Raw genomic sequence first — 13,852 nt, 5'->3', positions numbered from 1 at the left:
TTAAAGTAACACTAAAGACCTCTGAGCTGCCAAAAATTGCCTTTCCCTACTCACAGAGTGACCATCAATAGACTCAAAGTATTTCTCGGTCCAGGAAACATGACTTCTCATTGTAACGACTACAAGTCATGTGAGCTGAATTGAGCCTCCATGGGCAGTGGCAGCCTACATCTGATTACCAGATGCTTGAAAACAGGATGCTGGACTAGATAAACCCACTTTGGTCTGATCCAACAGGACTTGTCTTATATTCTCACCCCCACGTGTCCATAGAAATGAGGAACTGTTCCCACCTAACATTAACATGTGAAGCAGGCAAAATTTGACTTCCAGTACATTTGCATGTTGAACTGATGTAGTAAATAATATTTATTTGTTTCTTTGTTTGTTGACTTTATATACCACCCAATATCAAAATCTCTAGGCGGTGGACAGAATTAAAACATAATATAAAATATAAAGCATTTGAAATTCATAAAAAGATAACAATCATAATAGATAAAAACACATTAAAATTCAAAGATTTTGGTATTGGTTGAACTTCTGAGAAAACAGGTACGTCTTCAGGGTCCTCCTAAAAGCAAACAGAGAAGGAGATGCTCTTATTTCAGCAGGGAGCACATTCCAAAGCCCCGGGGCAGCCACAGAGAAGGCCCGGTCCCGAGTTGCAGGGGCGTAGCAAGGTTGGAGTGGGCCCAGAGACAAGATTTTAAAATGCCCCCCCCCCCAAAGTCCAGGGCCTCCGCACACCCCAGGCCCCCAAGGATTTAAGTCTGGTATTCCAAAATAAGTATGCTGCCTGCAAATACATTTCAATAAATACACACACACACATCACAATATATAGTGATATACATTGAGTACTATACATTTGTATTACTTTTAATGCCTAGAACACACTAGAAAGATGAATTATTAAAATGGCCCCCTCGCTGCAGATTAGCAAAGGAGACTTTCAACCATGCAGGGTGAACCTATGTTTGTTTTCCCAGAATTCTGAACAAATTCAGTCAAGTTTGATTGCAGGAGGTTTTTCACAGGAGGCTTTTAAAGCCCTTTAAGACACCTCTCCTCTGGAATGGAGGTGCTGCATTCACATGTTGGCCAGATTTACCCTGAAGTCCCTGCAAGTTATTGGGGAGCAGTTCACACACAAGAAAAATAAAATAAAAGCACCACACATGCTTCCCAGTTCTCACTCAGACCTTCTGGGTTGCAAAACAACTTGAACATAAGTGCATTTATAAATGAATGAATGAATGAATAAAATTAATAAAATACTGTTCCAGAAGTTTTTGCAATTTTCTGCCATGAAACAAGCCACTTATAGGACTTTTTAGATAGTTTTTTTTAAGTCAGCAAATTTTCCAAGCTGTTTCAAAATAAATATTCAGAGACTTCTCAGTCCCTCCCCCCCCATATCCAAGCCCTATGGCAAGCAGATCCCTATATATGGGGGGCGGGGGGGCGGGAAAGGTAACCACAAAAAGGAGTTCACACTCTACCTGGCAAATGCTGGTCTGGGTTGAGCAGGGCAGCAAGGGGTCTTCTGCTGCAGAGAACACTCTGGCTGCCTCCTCCTTCCTGGCTGGCTTGGGCCCTACTCGAGTTCAGGCTTCACTGCGGCCTACACGGAGGCCTCCCTGGAAGCCCCGCCCACCCGCCGATCAGCTGAGAGGCGGGAGAAAAGGAGCTCTTGGCAGCTGGGCTGCTGCTTCGATTGCGGCCAGCAGAACAAGCAGGAGAGACGGCGAAGAGGGCGAGTGGCTGAGAGGCTATGGGGCTGGGCAGGGGGCAATGGGGAGTCACGTGAGGTGCCTCTGGGGTGCCCCTCCAGGCAGTGGGGCCCCCAGACAACTGTCTCCCCTTGCCCTATCATTGTTACGCGCCTGCCGAGTTGCCACCAAATGAGTCGCCGGCAGCCATTTCCATACCTCTCCAGATGATCTTAATAGGTGACAGGGTTCATGTCAGAGAAGGTTCTGTCTTAGGTACCCTGGACCTTAGCTGCTAAGGGCTTTATAGGTAATATCGAGCACTTTGTATTTCATTCGGAAACATATCAGCAGCCAGTGCAGTTCTTTTGGAATCAGTGTTATGTGACCCCTTGGCGTTGTCTCAGAAACCAATCTGGCTGCCGCATTCTGAACCAGTTGTGGTTTCCAAACTACATACAAAGGCAGCCCTACATAGAGTGCATTACAGTAGTCAAGCCTAGAGGTTACCAGCATACAGGTGAAACTCGGAAAATTAGAATATCGTGCAAAAGTCCATTAATTTCAGTAATGCAAATTAAAAGGTGAAACTGATATATGAGACAGACGCATTACATGCAAAGCGAGATAAGTCAAGCCTTAATTTGTTATAATTGTGATGATCATGGCGTACAGCTCATGAAAACCCCAAATCCACAATCCCAGAAAATTAGAATATTACATGGAACCAAGAAGACAAGGATAGAAGAATAGAACAATATCGGACCTCTGAAAAGTATACAGTGTACTGTGCTTGATTGGCCAGCAAACTCGCCTGACCTGACCCCATAGAGAATCAATCTATGGGGCATTGCCAAGAGAAGGATGAGAGACATGAGACCAAACAATGCAGAAGAGCTGAAGGCCGCTAATGAAGCATCCTGGTCTTCCATAACACCTCATCAGTGCCACAGGCTGACAGCATCCATGCCACGCCGCATTGAGGCAGTAATTGCTGCAAAAGGGGCCCAAACCAAGTACTGAATACATATGCATGCTTATACTTTTCAGAGGTCCGATATTGTTCTATTCTTCAATCCTTGTCTTCTTGGTTCCATGTAATATTCTAATTTTCTGGGATTGTGGATTTGGGGTTTTCATGAGCTGTACGCCATGATCATCACAATTATAACAAATTAAGGCTTGACTTATCTTGCTTTGCATGTAATGCGTCTGTCTCATATATCAGTTTCACCTTTTAATTTGCATTACTGAAATTAATGGACTTTTGCACGATATTCTAATTTTCCAAGTTTCACCTGTATGTACCACCGTTTTGAGGTCATTTGTCTCCAGAAATGGATGTATCTGGCTTATCAGACAAAGCTGATAAAAAGCACTCCTGGCCACAGCCTCAACCTGCGAAACCAGGAAGAGTTTGGGATCCAGGAGCACTCCTAGACGATGACCTGATCTTTGAGGGGGAGTGTAACCCCATCCAGAAAGGCTGATCGAAACCATCTCTGGGATCCCAACCGATCTGATAATTAGCAACACAACATGTCCCATGAGGGACACTTCCCACCTCCCTGTGCCTTCAGGCCTTCCTGGAATGATCCCACAGAAGCAAATTGGAGTTTGCAGATTGCTACAAGATTTGAACTGAGGTGTGGACACCAGCATCTGAAGGGGCTATAAAACAGATCTGCCAAAGGGGAGAATGCTCAGAGGGCAGGAAAAGAAAATCCCTTTGGTATGCTCACATAAGATCTAGCACCCATTATACTAACTCTATTCATTCTTTTTTTAGTGTTCTGTGTCACTTTCAGTTAAAAAAAACGTCCAAAGATCTGCACAAAAACATGCGGTTTAAAAAGGCAAGCGATCAGTTAAAGCAAACAGGAGTCAGTGTGTGATTCCTGGGGACATGAACAAGCTGCTTGGAATGGTGCATCCTACCACTTGTTCTTTTGAGCTTTGTCCAATATGACTTATACTATCTATCTAAAAAGGAGATTATTGGACAGGGTCTGGTTGAGATCATAAATGCTTCTCTGAGGGAAGGTAGGATGCCTCCTTGTCTTGAGGAGGCAATTATTAGACCTCTTTTAAAGAAGCCTACATTAGATCCCTTGAGGTTAAGCAATTATAGGCCTGTCTCCAGCCTCCCATGGTTGGCCAAGGTGATTGAGAGGGTGGTGGCCTCTCTGCTCAGGTAGTCTTGGATAAAGCCGATTATCTAGACCCATTTCAAACTGGCTTTTGAGCAGGTTATAGGGTGGAGATTGCCTTGGTCGGCCTGATGGATAATCCCCAATTAGGAACTGGCAGAGGGAGTATGACCCTGTTAGTACTTTTGGATCCCTCAGAGGCTTTTGATACCATCAAATTCAGTTATTTTTTATTTATACTTATATACCACCCAGACTCATGTCTCTGGGTGGTTTACAAGAGAAAGGTTAAAACACTAGTTAAAACAGAATAACTGACAGAAAAGTTAAAACATTAATTAAAACACAACAAAAAAGATTGACACATTACAATTTAAATTTTAAAAAATATTTCAAAACAATGTTAAAGCTATTAAAACATTGAGCCGGGTCTCACAATCAGTGAGACCCGGTTTGCAAGAGTGAGCGGGTAGAGCGGAGTAAGCCCACTCTCCCCACACATGAGCAGGACGAGAGCCCTGGGCGGCCAAATCAGCCACCCACACGATTGCCGGCTCCATGACGGAGCCAGCAGGGGCTAGGGGGAGCGGGGGCCGATCGGCCCCCAGAAGCTCCAGCATGCCCTGCACAAGCACTCAAGGCATGCTGGCGAGACCCCTGGAGCCGGGAGTTGACTTTCCACCTCCCCGCTGGGGGTCTCCCCATGAGTAGCCACGGGGTGGAGCTGTGCCGTGGCTACTCATGATAAAAAACCCCGCGTTTGCGGAGCACTCGCTCCACAAACCTGGTTTTGGGGCGGGCTACTTGAACAAGTTACCTGCCCTAGAATCACCGGGCTCGCAGTCGAGCCCGGTAGTTCTCACAATTGCAGAAAAGTGGGCTAGCAGCCCACTTTTCTGCAATCGTGTGAATAGCCTCACTATTTAATTAAAAGCCTGGGTGAACAGATGTGTCTTTAAAGACTTTTTAAAAGTTGTTAGAGATGGGGCAGCTCCTATTTCAGCAGGAGGTGCATTCCAAAGCTTCGGGGCAGCAGCAGAGAAGGTGCAAATATGGTATCCTTCTGGACCGTCTGAGAGGGCAGCCAGGCAGGGTTAGGCTGGTCATGAGAACAGCCTCAAGAGCTTTTATATGGTGTTCCTCAGGGCACCGTTTTGTCTCCAATGCTATTTAACATCTACATGAAACTGTTGGGCGAGATCATCAGAGGATTTGGTGCTGGGTGCTGTCCAGAGGTATAGTGGAAGGGTGATGAACAGGGATGGAGAGCTGGTACTTCTTGGCTTCTCTGGCTGTTGGGTGAGCATAGCCATGGGGGCTGTCATGGACAGCACCTGCACTTCTGCATTTGCAACTACATCACTGATGCTATCAGTACACTGATGACACCCAAATCTACTTCTCCATGTCAGCTTCATCAGGTAATGGCATAATTTCCCTAAATGCCTTCCTGGAGGCGGTAATGGGCTGGATGAGGATAACAAACTGATGCTGACTCCAAACAAGAGAGAGGTGCTCATTGTAGGGAGCCGCAATTCAGGAGATGGGATAGATGGGACAGACCTGTGGCTGTTTGGCAGCTCTTGTGAGAGTTTGCAAGCAGAAGCACTGTGGTTATTGGGCTGTGGGGATTCCATATTCAGATAGGGAGGAGGAGCCTGTGATGATTAAGAACAGTTGGAATGCAACTGTTACTGGTTGGAAGATGTTCTTGATTGTAGAGGAGAGCAATCTATCTATATATAAAAGGATAGTGGGCAGGGGCTTGTGAAGAGAGGGGTTGTGAAGGAGGAAAGAGCCCCTTCAGGAGAAGGAAGCTGCCGTTGTATGAATTCGATGAAGAAACAAGATGAACAAGATCTGTTAATTCAGAAAAGGAGAGAGAGAGAGAGAGAGAGAGAGAGAGAGAGAGAGAGAGCTGGTCTTGTGGTAGCAAGCATATGAGTGGGAGACTTGATGTGTGCTCTGCAAGATCTTCCCCTCAGGGGATGGAGCCTCTCTGGGAAGAGCAGAAGGTTCCAAGTTCCCTCCCTGGCAGCATCTCCAAGATAGGGCTGAGAGAGATTCCTGCCTGCAACCTTGGAGAAGCCGCTGCCAGTCTGTGAAGACAATACTGAGCTAGATGGACCAATGGTCTGACTCAGTATATGGCAGTTTCCTATGTTCCTATGTTCCTAGAGAGAGAGAGAGAGAGAGAGAGAGAGAATAAGAGGATAAAGGAAGAAAGAGGGGGAGAGTGAGTGGAGGAGAGAGAAAGAGAGAGAAAGAAGGGAGGGGAAGAGAGAAAGAAGAAAGGGCGAGGGACGGGCCTGAGCCTGTCATGGCCGGAGGGGAATGAGCAGCCATGGCAGTGTCTATTGGCAGCAAGGAAGTGCCCAGTCAACCACTGCTGCTGTTTGGGGCTACTGAGGCCATTGGGGGAGGGAGGCAGGCGGGCTGGGTCTTTCAGCAGCCTGAGGGGAATGAGTGGCCATGGCGGTGGCAGTAGCGAGGAAGGGCCCGCTCAACCACCCAACCACCACCACCGCTGCTGCTGCTGCTCCTGTGGGGAGGAGCAGGAGCAGGGCTCGGGTGAGGGTGGGGAGGTCTCTGGGGACGAGGGACTTCAGCTTGTTCAACAGGCGCCAGCAACGCTGCAGCCGCGACCAAGAGGGGTGAGGGGGATGGAAGCAACCGGATGGAGGAGGAGGAAGAGGCGTGCGGCTCAGATGAGGGTGGAGAGATCTCTGAAGTGAGGGGGGCTGTGGCAGGGGGTGAGGGGAGCAATCTAGTACTAGCACACAGATGCGCTGTGCAGGTGAAGCTAGTTACCGATAAAGCCTTTAACAACTTGAGCCCAAGGTAGTTAAGAGAATGCCTGCTTTGTTTGTTTGTTTGTTTGTTTGTTGCATTTCTAGACCGCCCCGTCCAAAGGCTCTGGGCAGTGTTATGAACTCTGCCACCTCTTGAGATCATCGGGGTGATTCGCCTGAGGGTGCCTCTGGCTCATCTGGCGGTGACTCTGAGGTGAGCCTTCTCTGTGGTTGCCCCCGGGCTGTGGAACACACTTCCTGCCGAGATCAGAGCTGCTCGATCCCTGGTGGCTTTTAGGTAACAAATGAAGACACATCTCTTCAGCCAGGCTTTGGTAGTGGACAATATCTAAATGTATCAAACAAACAAACAAACAAAAATCTAGTGCCAAGCAGTGTTCCCTGTAACAGGGATTCCCAGATGTTGACTTCAACTCCCATAATCCCCAAGCAAAAGCCATTGCAGCTGGGGATTCTGGGAGTTGTAGACAACAACATCTGGGAATCCCTGTTGGAGGGAAAACTGGTGCCAAGCTTAAAGCCCCCCCCCCTCCCGCTCCAAATTTGCCACTCTATTTGTAGGCAGCTAAGTTAGGGAGCATTTCTTGATTGATGGGGTGAATTTATCACCAGTCCCTTTGCCACAATGCTGTGTCATCACACGTCATAGTGAGAGGACTTCTGGGTACAAAAAAAGGGCAGCTACCAACAGCTTCCAGAAGCACCAGCACTGCATATGGAAGCTCTGCCCTTGTGCAAAACAGGCAGCAGTGAGGAAGAGGAGGAGCAGGGGGCATTTTGGGGAGACATTTTGTCGGCCCACCAATCCCCACCAGCACCTCCAGCATTCTGAGCTGAAAGTTCTTTTGTAAGAATATTGGGTTCAGATCTGTACAAATCCTCAGTTTTCCCATCAGCAAAGACGTTCCAGCAGCAAAACTAATTCACCCATCAACTCAAAGACTCTTTGCAAGAGAAAGATCTGGACCTGCCTTTGAAAAATCAGCAAGGAGCAACTGATATGAAGCTCTCAGAGGAGGGTGTTCCAAAGCCTCAGGAGAAAATGCCAGGATTCTTGTGGCAGCCAAGCTGACTCCCATGTGATGGAATTTGAAGCCAGACTTGGTGTGAAGGCTCATATTTCTGGGAGGACTCTATTGCCATGGAAAAGAAAAGAAAAGAAAAGGAGAGTGGGTCCTGTGGTAGCAAGCCTGAATTGTTCCCTTTGCTAAGCAGGGTCTGCCCTGGTTTGCCTTTGAATGGGAGACTACATGTGTGAGAACTGGAATATATTCTCCTTGGAGGATGGGGCCGCTCTGAGAAGAGCACCAGCCTGCTTGAATGCAGATGCTTCCAAGTTCCCTCCCGGGCAGCATCTCCAAGATAGGGCTGGGAGAGACTCCTGCCTGCGACCTGGGAGAAGCCACTGCCTGCCTGTATAGAAAATACTGAGTTAGATGGACCAATGGTCTGACTCAGTATATGGCAGCTTCCTATGTCGCTCTGTCCCACTCCAGCACAGGATAATAGGTCATGTTCTCCCACATGGGGAAGGGGGGAGTTCACAGGCTGGAACTGTATCTTCAGCAGCCAACATGCATCCCAGAACAACACACCTGGTGCTTCCACTGCATTCTTGTGTTGTTGCTTCCCAGTGGGTTGTGTCCCATGTCAATTAGTGTGTGTGTGTGGGGGGGGGAGGTTTCCCTTGGATTTTTCACCTCTGGAGCCAAGATATCTGGGTCTGACTCTCTTGTCTCCTCAGATCCCCTTTTCTTCCCACTCACCCTGTTGGCCCAATGAAATGACTAATTGAGTCGGGATATCACTTAGCAACCTTAATGACTCTCCTGTTATTACTGGCAAATGCCAGATATCTTTCTGGTGGGTTAGATCCTTAAATGGCAGCTGACTCACACATGCCTCTTGTACCATTTCCCTGGCTCTCCTTAGGTAAGAGAGGAAGTTTGCATCCCCTGCTCCCCAACAACACTTTCTCCAAAGACAACACTCATTCTGTGTCTGCCTGTACAATCTCCCTTTGACAGCTGACAGCCGTCATTCACATGATGAAAGATGCTGGTCTAATCCTTGCTGCTCCACATTAAAGATAAAGTGTGCAGTCGAGTCGGTGTCCACTCCTGGCGCCCACAGAGCCCTGTGGTTGTCTTTGGTAGAATACAGGAGGGGTTGGCCATTGCCTCCTCCCGCACAGTATGAGATCATGCCTTTCAGCACCTTCCTATATCACTGCTGCCCAATATAGGTGTTTCATTCCCATAGTCTGGGAAACATACCAACGGGGATTCGAACCGGCAACCTCTGGCTTGCTAGTTAAGTCATTTCCCCGTTTTGCCATTGGGTGGTGCACCTAGGTAATTTTGGAGCCTGGACCTAAAGGCCTTTGTATCCCCCCCACCCACCACACTACAAGTTAAGCATCATCCCCCTACACACACACACACACACACACAGTGACCCATGCAGTATTTTTAACACATGGGTTCTTGAGGGCACAAACAGCAACTGAACTCACAGGAATGTAAGAATATAAAACAGGTATGTTTATGCAAACATGCATTAGCAGAAACATTTCCGCATGCAACTTAACATATTCTCATTCCACATATTTCTTTCCCCACTCCCCCCTCGGACTCTAAAGCACTCGGCACAGGTCACAATCACATTCAGCTACATGGTGCAGCCCAGGCCAGCAGCATGGCATGCAACCACACCACCCGGGACATACTAGAGAAGATTGGGGGAGGCGGGGCAGGGGGTGTGGAGGTCCTGGACTTTGGCCCAGAAGTCCAGGGAGAAGAGTGCCTCCACTTGTCACTGAGCGCAGCTGCTGTCCAGGCTCCTGAAGAACCGACTCCTTCCTGGTCTGTGACCTTTGCCCCATCTTGAACGATGTTTCCGCTGCCTCTGCCTGCCGTGCCTGGTGTACCCGGAACCTGACCGGTGCCTGCCTTCCACGCTACTTGTCTCTAGTTCCCCAGACCCCAAGCCTGACCACTTGGGCAGCCAACTCTGCTGAACTGCAAGACAGGACCACTGACCCGCAACGATATTCCGCATTTGACTGCAGAGATGCAATGGTATATGGAGCATGTGGCTGAATCTGAGAGCTGTGAGAGGAGAGTAAATTAGGTGACTGTAAAAGGATTCTGAAGAAGCTTTGCTCAGCTCTCTCTCTGCATTGAGTGGGATTGCTCTGAACAGCCGGGATGTGCAGAAATGGCTTGTGCAGGTGCGGGTGAGGTGGGGAGCCGTTCCCTTAAAAACCAGGTAAGCAAGTCCTTACCTGCTCCGCTGGTGACCCGCCACTTTTCCTGGCATGGCGCTTGCTCTGCCAAAGGCCATGCCCGACCGCAGTGCTGTTCCCCGCAGCCCGCGCACCACAGCGGCACACACCACGGTGGCCATGTGCCTGCTGTCACCACATGCAGGCTGCAGGGAACAACGCCACAGCCACGCAGGGCCTTTTTTAGCGCAAGTGCCGCACCCAGAAAAGTGGCAGGGCAGCAGCGGAGCAAGTAAAGACCTGCTTTGGGAGGAAACTGCTCCCCCCTACCCCGGCCGGCCGGGTTTGGCTGTGGGTGCCTGAGCCAGTTCGCCGCTTCCCAAAGGAGGCGCCGAACCGGTTCATGCACATCCCTACTGAGCCGTTAGTCTTGATGCATCCAGATCCGGGCTGATCCTATCAAGGGGGTGGCACGGCTCAGCGTGATCCAGTCACTTGTGGGACAGGGTTGTTAGAGAGGGCACGACTGACGGATAGCAGCACATTTCTGATCTTGCGAGATGTGAGTCTCTGCCCTCAGAGTAAACACAAAGGTATTTTCACTGCAACACCTCTTATGAATGATATATGAGCCTTTATTAATATTCCCTCAGAAAACACATCTATTATGGATGTGATTGCAGAAAAAACCGCCAGCGCATCCCCCAGTCTGAGGTGTAAGCAGGTGCAGCTGCTGCTGCATTATTGGCTGTGATGTTTAATGCCTGCAGTCTTCAAAGCACTGCACAGCCTTCAGCTTCGTGAACAGGAGGACAGCAATCGCCTGGAGGCTTTACAGACAGGGCTTCTACCCCGAATCTCCTTCGGGAGAGAGAGTGTGCATTCACACACCAGCCAAACTTCCCCCGAAGTCCCTTCAAGATCCTTGGACTGACTCCACACACAAGTCGGGCTTTGTCTTGCAAATTCTAGCTTATTTCAAAGTATTTCTGGGTTTTTAAAATGCTGGTTTTAAGCTATGTTTTCTGAAAATGCCAGAGCAAACAGGGAGAGGCACTGATGTAGAATCATTAGCATGATAAGAGGGATGCTCTCTTTTGAAATGCGGATGTCACTCTTTAGTCAACTCTCCCCCTCCCCATTGGCTAGAAGGAAAACACGGAGGCATGCCATATGAACTTGTAAAAACAAAAACCGAGAGCAGAGGGGAGGGGCTGCTTCCCTCAATGCTGCGAGTGTAATTTGAAGTGGTTTCGCTCAACATTTACCCCACAGTGTGAATACATGTGCGAATAACTCCCTGGCCTATGTGTCATTCTGCCATCACAGCAATGCACTGCCATGAAGCTGGATCCAGGACACCTCACATGCACACACTATGGGGGATGAGATAGAGTGTTCAGGAGATGAGACAGGGTGGGAGCAACCCAAGGTGTAGACCCTGAGTGACCCCTTGCCAACTAAGACCCCCTCCCCACACACACACCAGGAGAACCAAGGAAATTCAAGCCAGCACCTCACTTTCGACCTGAAGACACAGCCTTGCCTTTTTTCTCTGACTCAAAAGAAATTAGACAAGGTCCCTTTAAGAGACAGAGCCTTTCCAAAGGAAGAGGTGTGGCCCCTTCACTCCACTGAGACAGCAGCTGTAAGAACCAGCAGTCTGCTACAAGGCCTTGCTGGAGCAACGTTCTCCTGTGTTGCATTGCCTACTGCTATGAATATTTACATACCACTTTTTGACAAAAGTGTCAGTAAGTAAATAAGAAAGGTGGTTCACTGTCCCTAAAGGGCTCACACTTTGAAAAGAAGCATAAGATAGATACCAGCCACAGCCACTGGAGGGATGGTGTCCTGGGGCTGGATAGGGCCAGTTGCTCTCCCCCTGCTAAATGTGAGAGCATCACCACTGGGAAACCCCTCCTGTATTCTACCAAAGATAGTTTCAGGGCTCTTTGGTCTCCAGGAGTCAACACCGACTTGACGGCACATTTTACCTTTACTTTACCTGATCAAAATGACTCAATGGCCTCATTCATACATAGCACAAAACCAGAGGTCCCTTCACTTCTGATTTTGTTAACTGAATATCCAAATGCAGCAAAATACAGTTAAAGGGGAAAATGGACCTGCAGTTTCACTCCCCAAACTCCATTTGTCACCTTTGGTTATCTCTTGGTTTTGTGGTCATCACCTTCGGTTTGGTGGTGCCAGCATTACATCTGAACACTGACACCACTGTTAGCCTTTTCAACAACCGGAGTTGAGGGAGGAAGCTCCTCCATTGCTCTGGCTGCTATTGGCTGTGCAGGCTGTCCCTCAGGAAAGAAGGAAGGCCACACAGCCAGCTCCCTCACCTCTCTGCAGTCTTGCTGACTGCAGAGAGGATGCTCTCCTGAATGTGCAAAAGAGGGTGGGAGAGCAGGGGGAGTGGGGCACGGAGCCCCACTGGACCCGTGGTTCCATGTTACATCTGAAGGCAGCCAATGTCATAATATAGCATTGCTCTAGGGACTTCTGTGGGGAAATGGTGGCCACCAACTGGTGACCACCATGTGGAGTGTTGTTGTGGTCCCTGTGAGCCCCTTCCCCAAATTTCACCACACCCCAAAACTGAAAGCAGTTTCAGCTATGGGACCAAATAAGGATTTGCCTGCTTCCAGAGCAGTCTCCAGTTTCTGAATTCACTGGCCAGACTTGACAGCACATTTTACCTTTACAGATGAAAATTCCATGAGACAAAATTCCAGACACAACCTGGAATTAACAGATGGAATGAAACGGTGTGAAAAGGCAAAATTGTCACCCAATAAATGTCACAGGAGGAGTATGGCCTGTTTAAAACTCTTTGAATAATTTTAAATGAATGTATATTGGTATGGGTTTTGTCTTATTTTTGATTGATTATGTCTCTGTTTTTATTGTTGTGATATATGGCCAGAAATATGGACATCTGCTCCTTTTATGTCCTCTTCACTTAACATCAATACAGTTATTATTAAGCATACTGCTTTTCAAAAGTGGTTACATAACTAAAGGGATAAGAAGAAGATGGCTCCCTGTCCCAATAGCGCCCACAGTCTAAAGAGAGACTCAAGAGTGACACCAGCAATAACCTCTGGAGGAATACTAGGTTGGGATTAGGCTCTCTGCTAAGTATAAGAGAGCCGCCACATAAATGGTGCCTCTTGGCCCAGTTAGCAGGGATTTAAGATTTCAGCTGTGAAATTATGCATGGTGTGGAGAGCATGGAGAGAGAGAGACATTTTTCTCCCTCTCTTACCACAACCGAGCCAGGGGTCACCCCATGAAACGGAAGGCCAGGAAATTCAGAAGCAACAAAAGGAAGTCTGTTTTTTTCCCCACACAGCGCATAATTAGTCTATGGAATTCTCTGCCACGGGATGTGGTGACGGCCACCAGTTTGGATGGCTTTAAAAGGGGCTTGGACAAATTCATGGAGGACAAGGCTATCAATGGCTACTAGTCTGGTGGCTATAGGCCACCTCCAGCCTCAGAGGCAAGATGCCTCTCAATACCAGTTGTGCGGGAGCAACAGCAAGAGAGAGGGCATGCCCTCAGCTCTGGCCTGTGGACTTCCCAGGGACATCTGATAGGCCACTGGGTGAAACAATTTTATATGTCTAATATATATATCCCAAACAATGCTGAAGAAAAGTGGCAACATAGGAACTTGTATCCACAGTCTCTGGAGCTGTCCCAAAATTCAGATATATTGGGCCCAAATAACAGATTGTACTAAATAATAATAACAGGCTATCATGTGTTTTTGGAACCACAAACAATCCTACACTGAACAATTTTCATAGAGAGAACATTCCTTCCACGAGAAGAGAGATAAGACTGTTATTGACTACACAACTGCTAAATTCCAAATGGCTTTATATTAGTATGGGAAATCATTGATCAGAGGCAGGCATGCAAACG

General features: G+C 48.1%; 1 long non-coding RNA gene across 1 annotated transcript; it reads right to left on the bottom strand.

Annotated features, from left to right (window-relative positions):
- Window positions 1-356: 356 nt before the first annotated feature.
- LOC128326129 (uncharacterized) lies at window positions 357-1,628 on the bottom strand. Its single transcript, XR_008307861.1, has 2 exons — window positions 1,506-1,628; window positions 357-574 (listed from the first exon to the last, which is right to left on the bottom strand). It is a non-coding gene; the product is annotated as an uncharacterized LOC128326129 (long non-coding RNA).
- Between the last annotated feature and the right edge of the window lie 12,224 nt (window positions 1,629-13,852).

This window comes from Hemicordylus capensis, chromosome 5 (assembly GCF_027244095.1).
Source record: "Hemicordylus capensis ecotype Gifberg chromosome 5, rHemCap1.1.pri, whole genome shotgun sequence".
Lineage (NCBI taxonomy): Eukaryota > Metazoa > Chordata > Lepidosauria > Squamata > Cordylidae > Hemicordylus > Hemicordylus capensis.
This window is presented reverse-complemented; position numbering and strand designations above follow the sequence as displayed.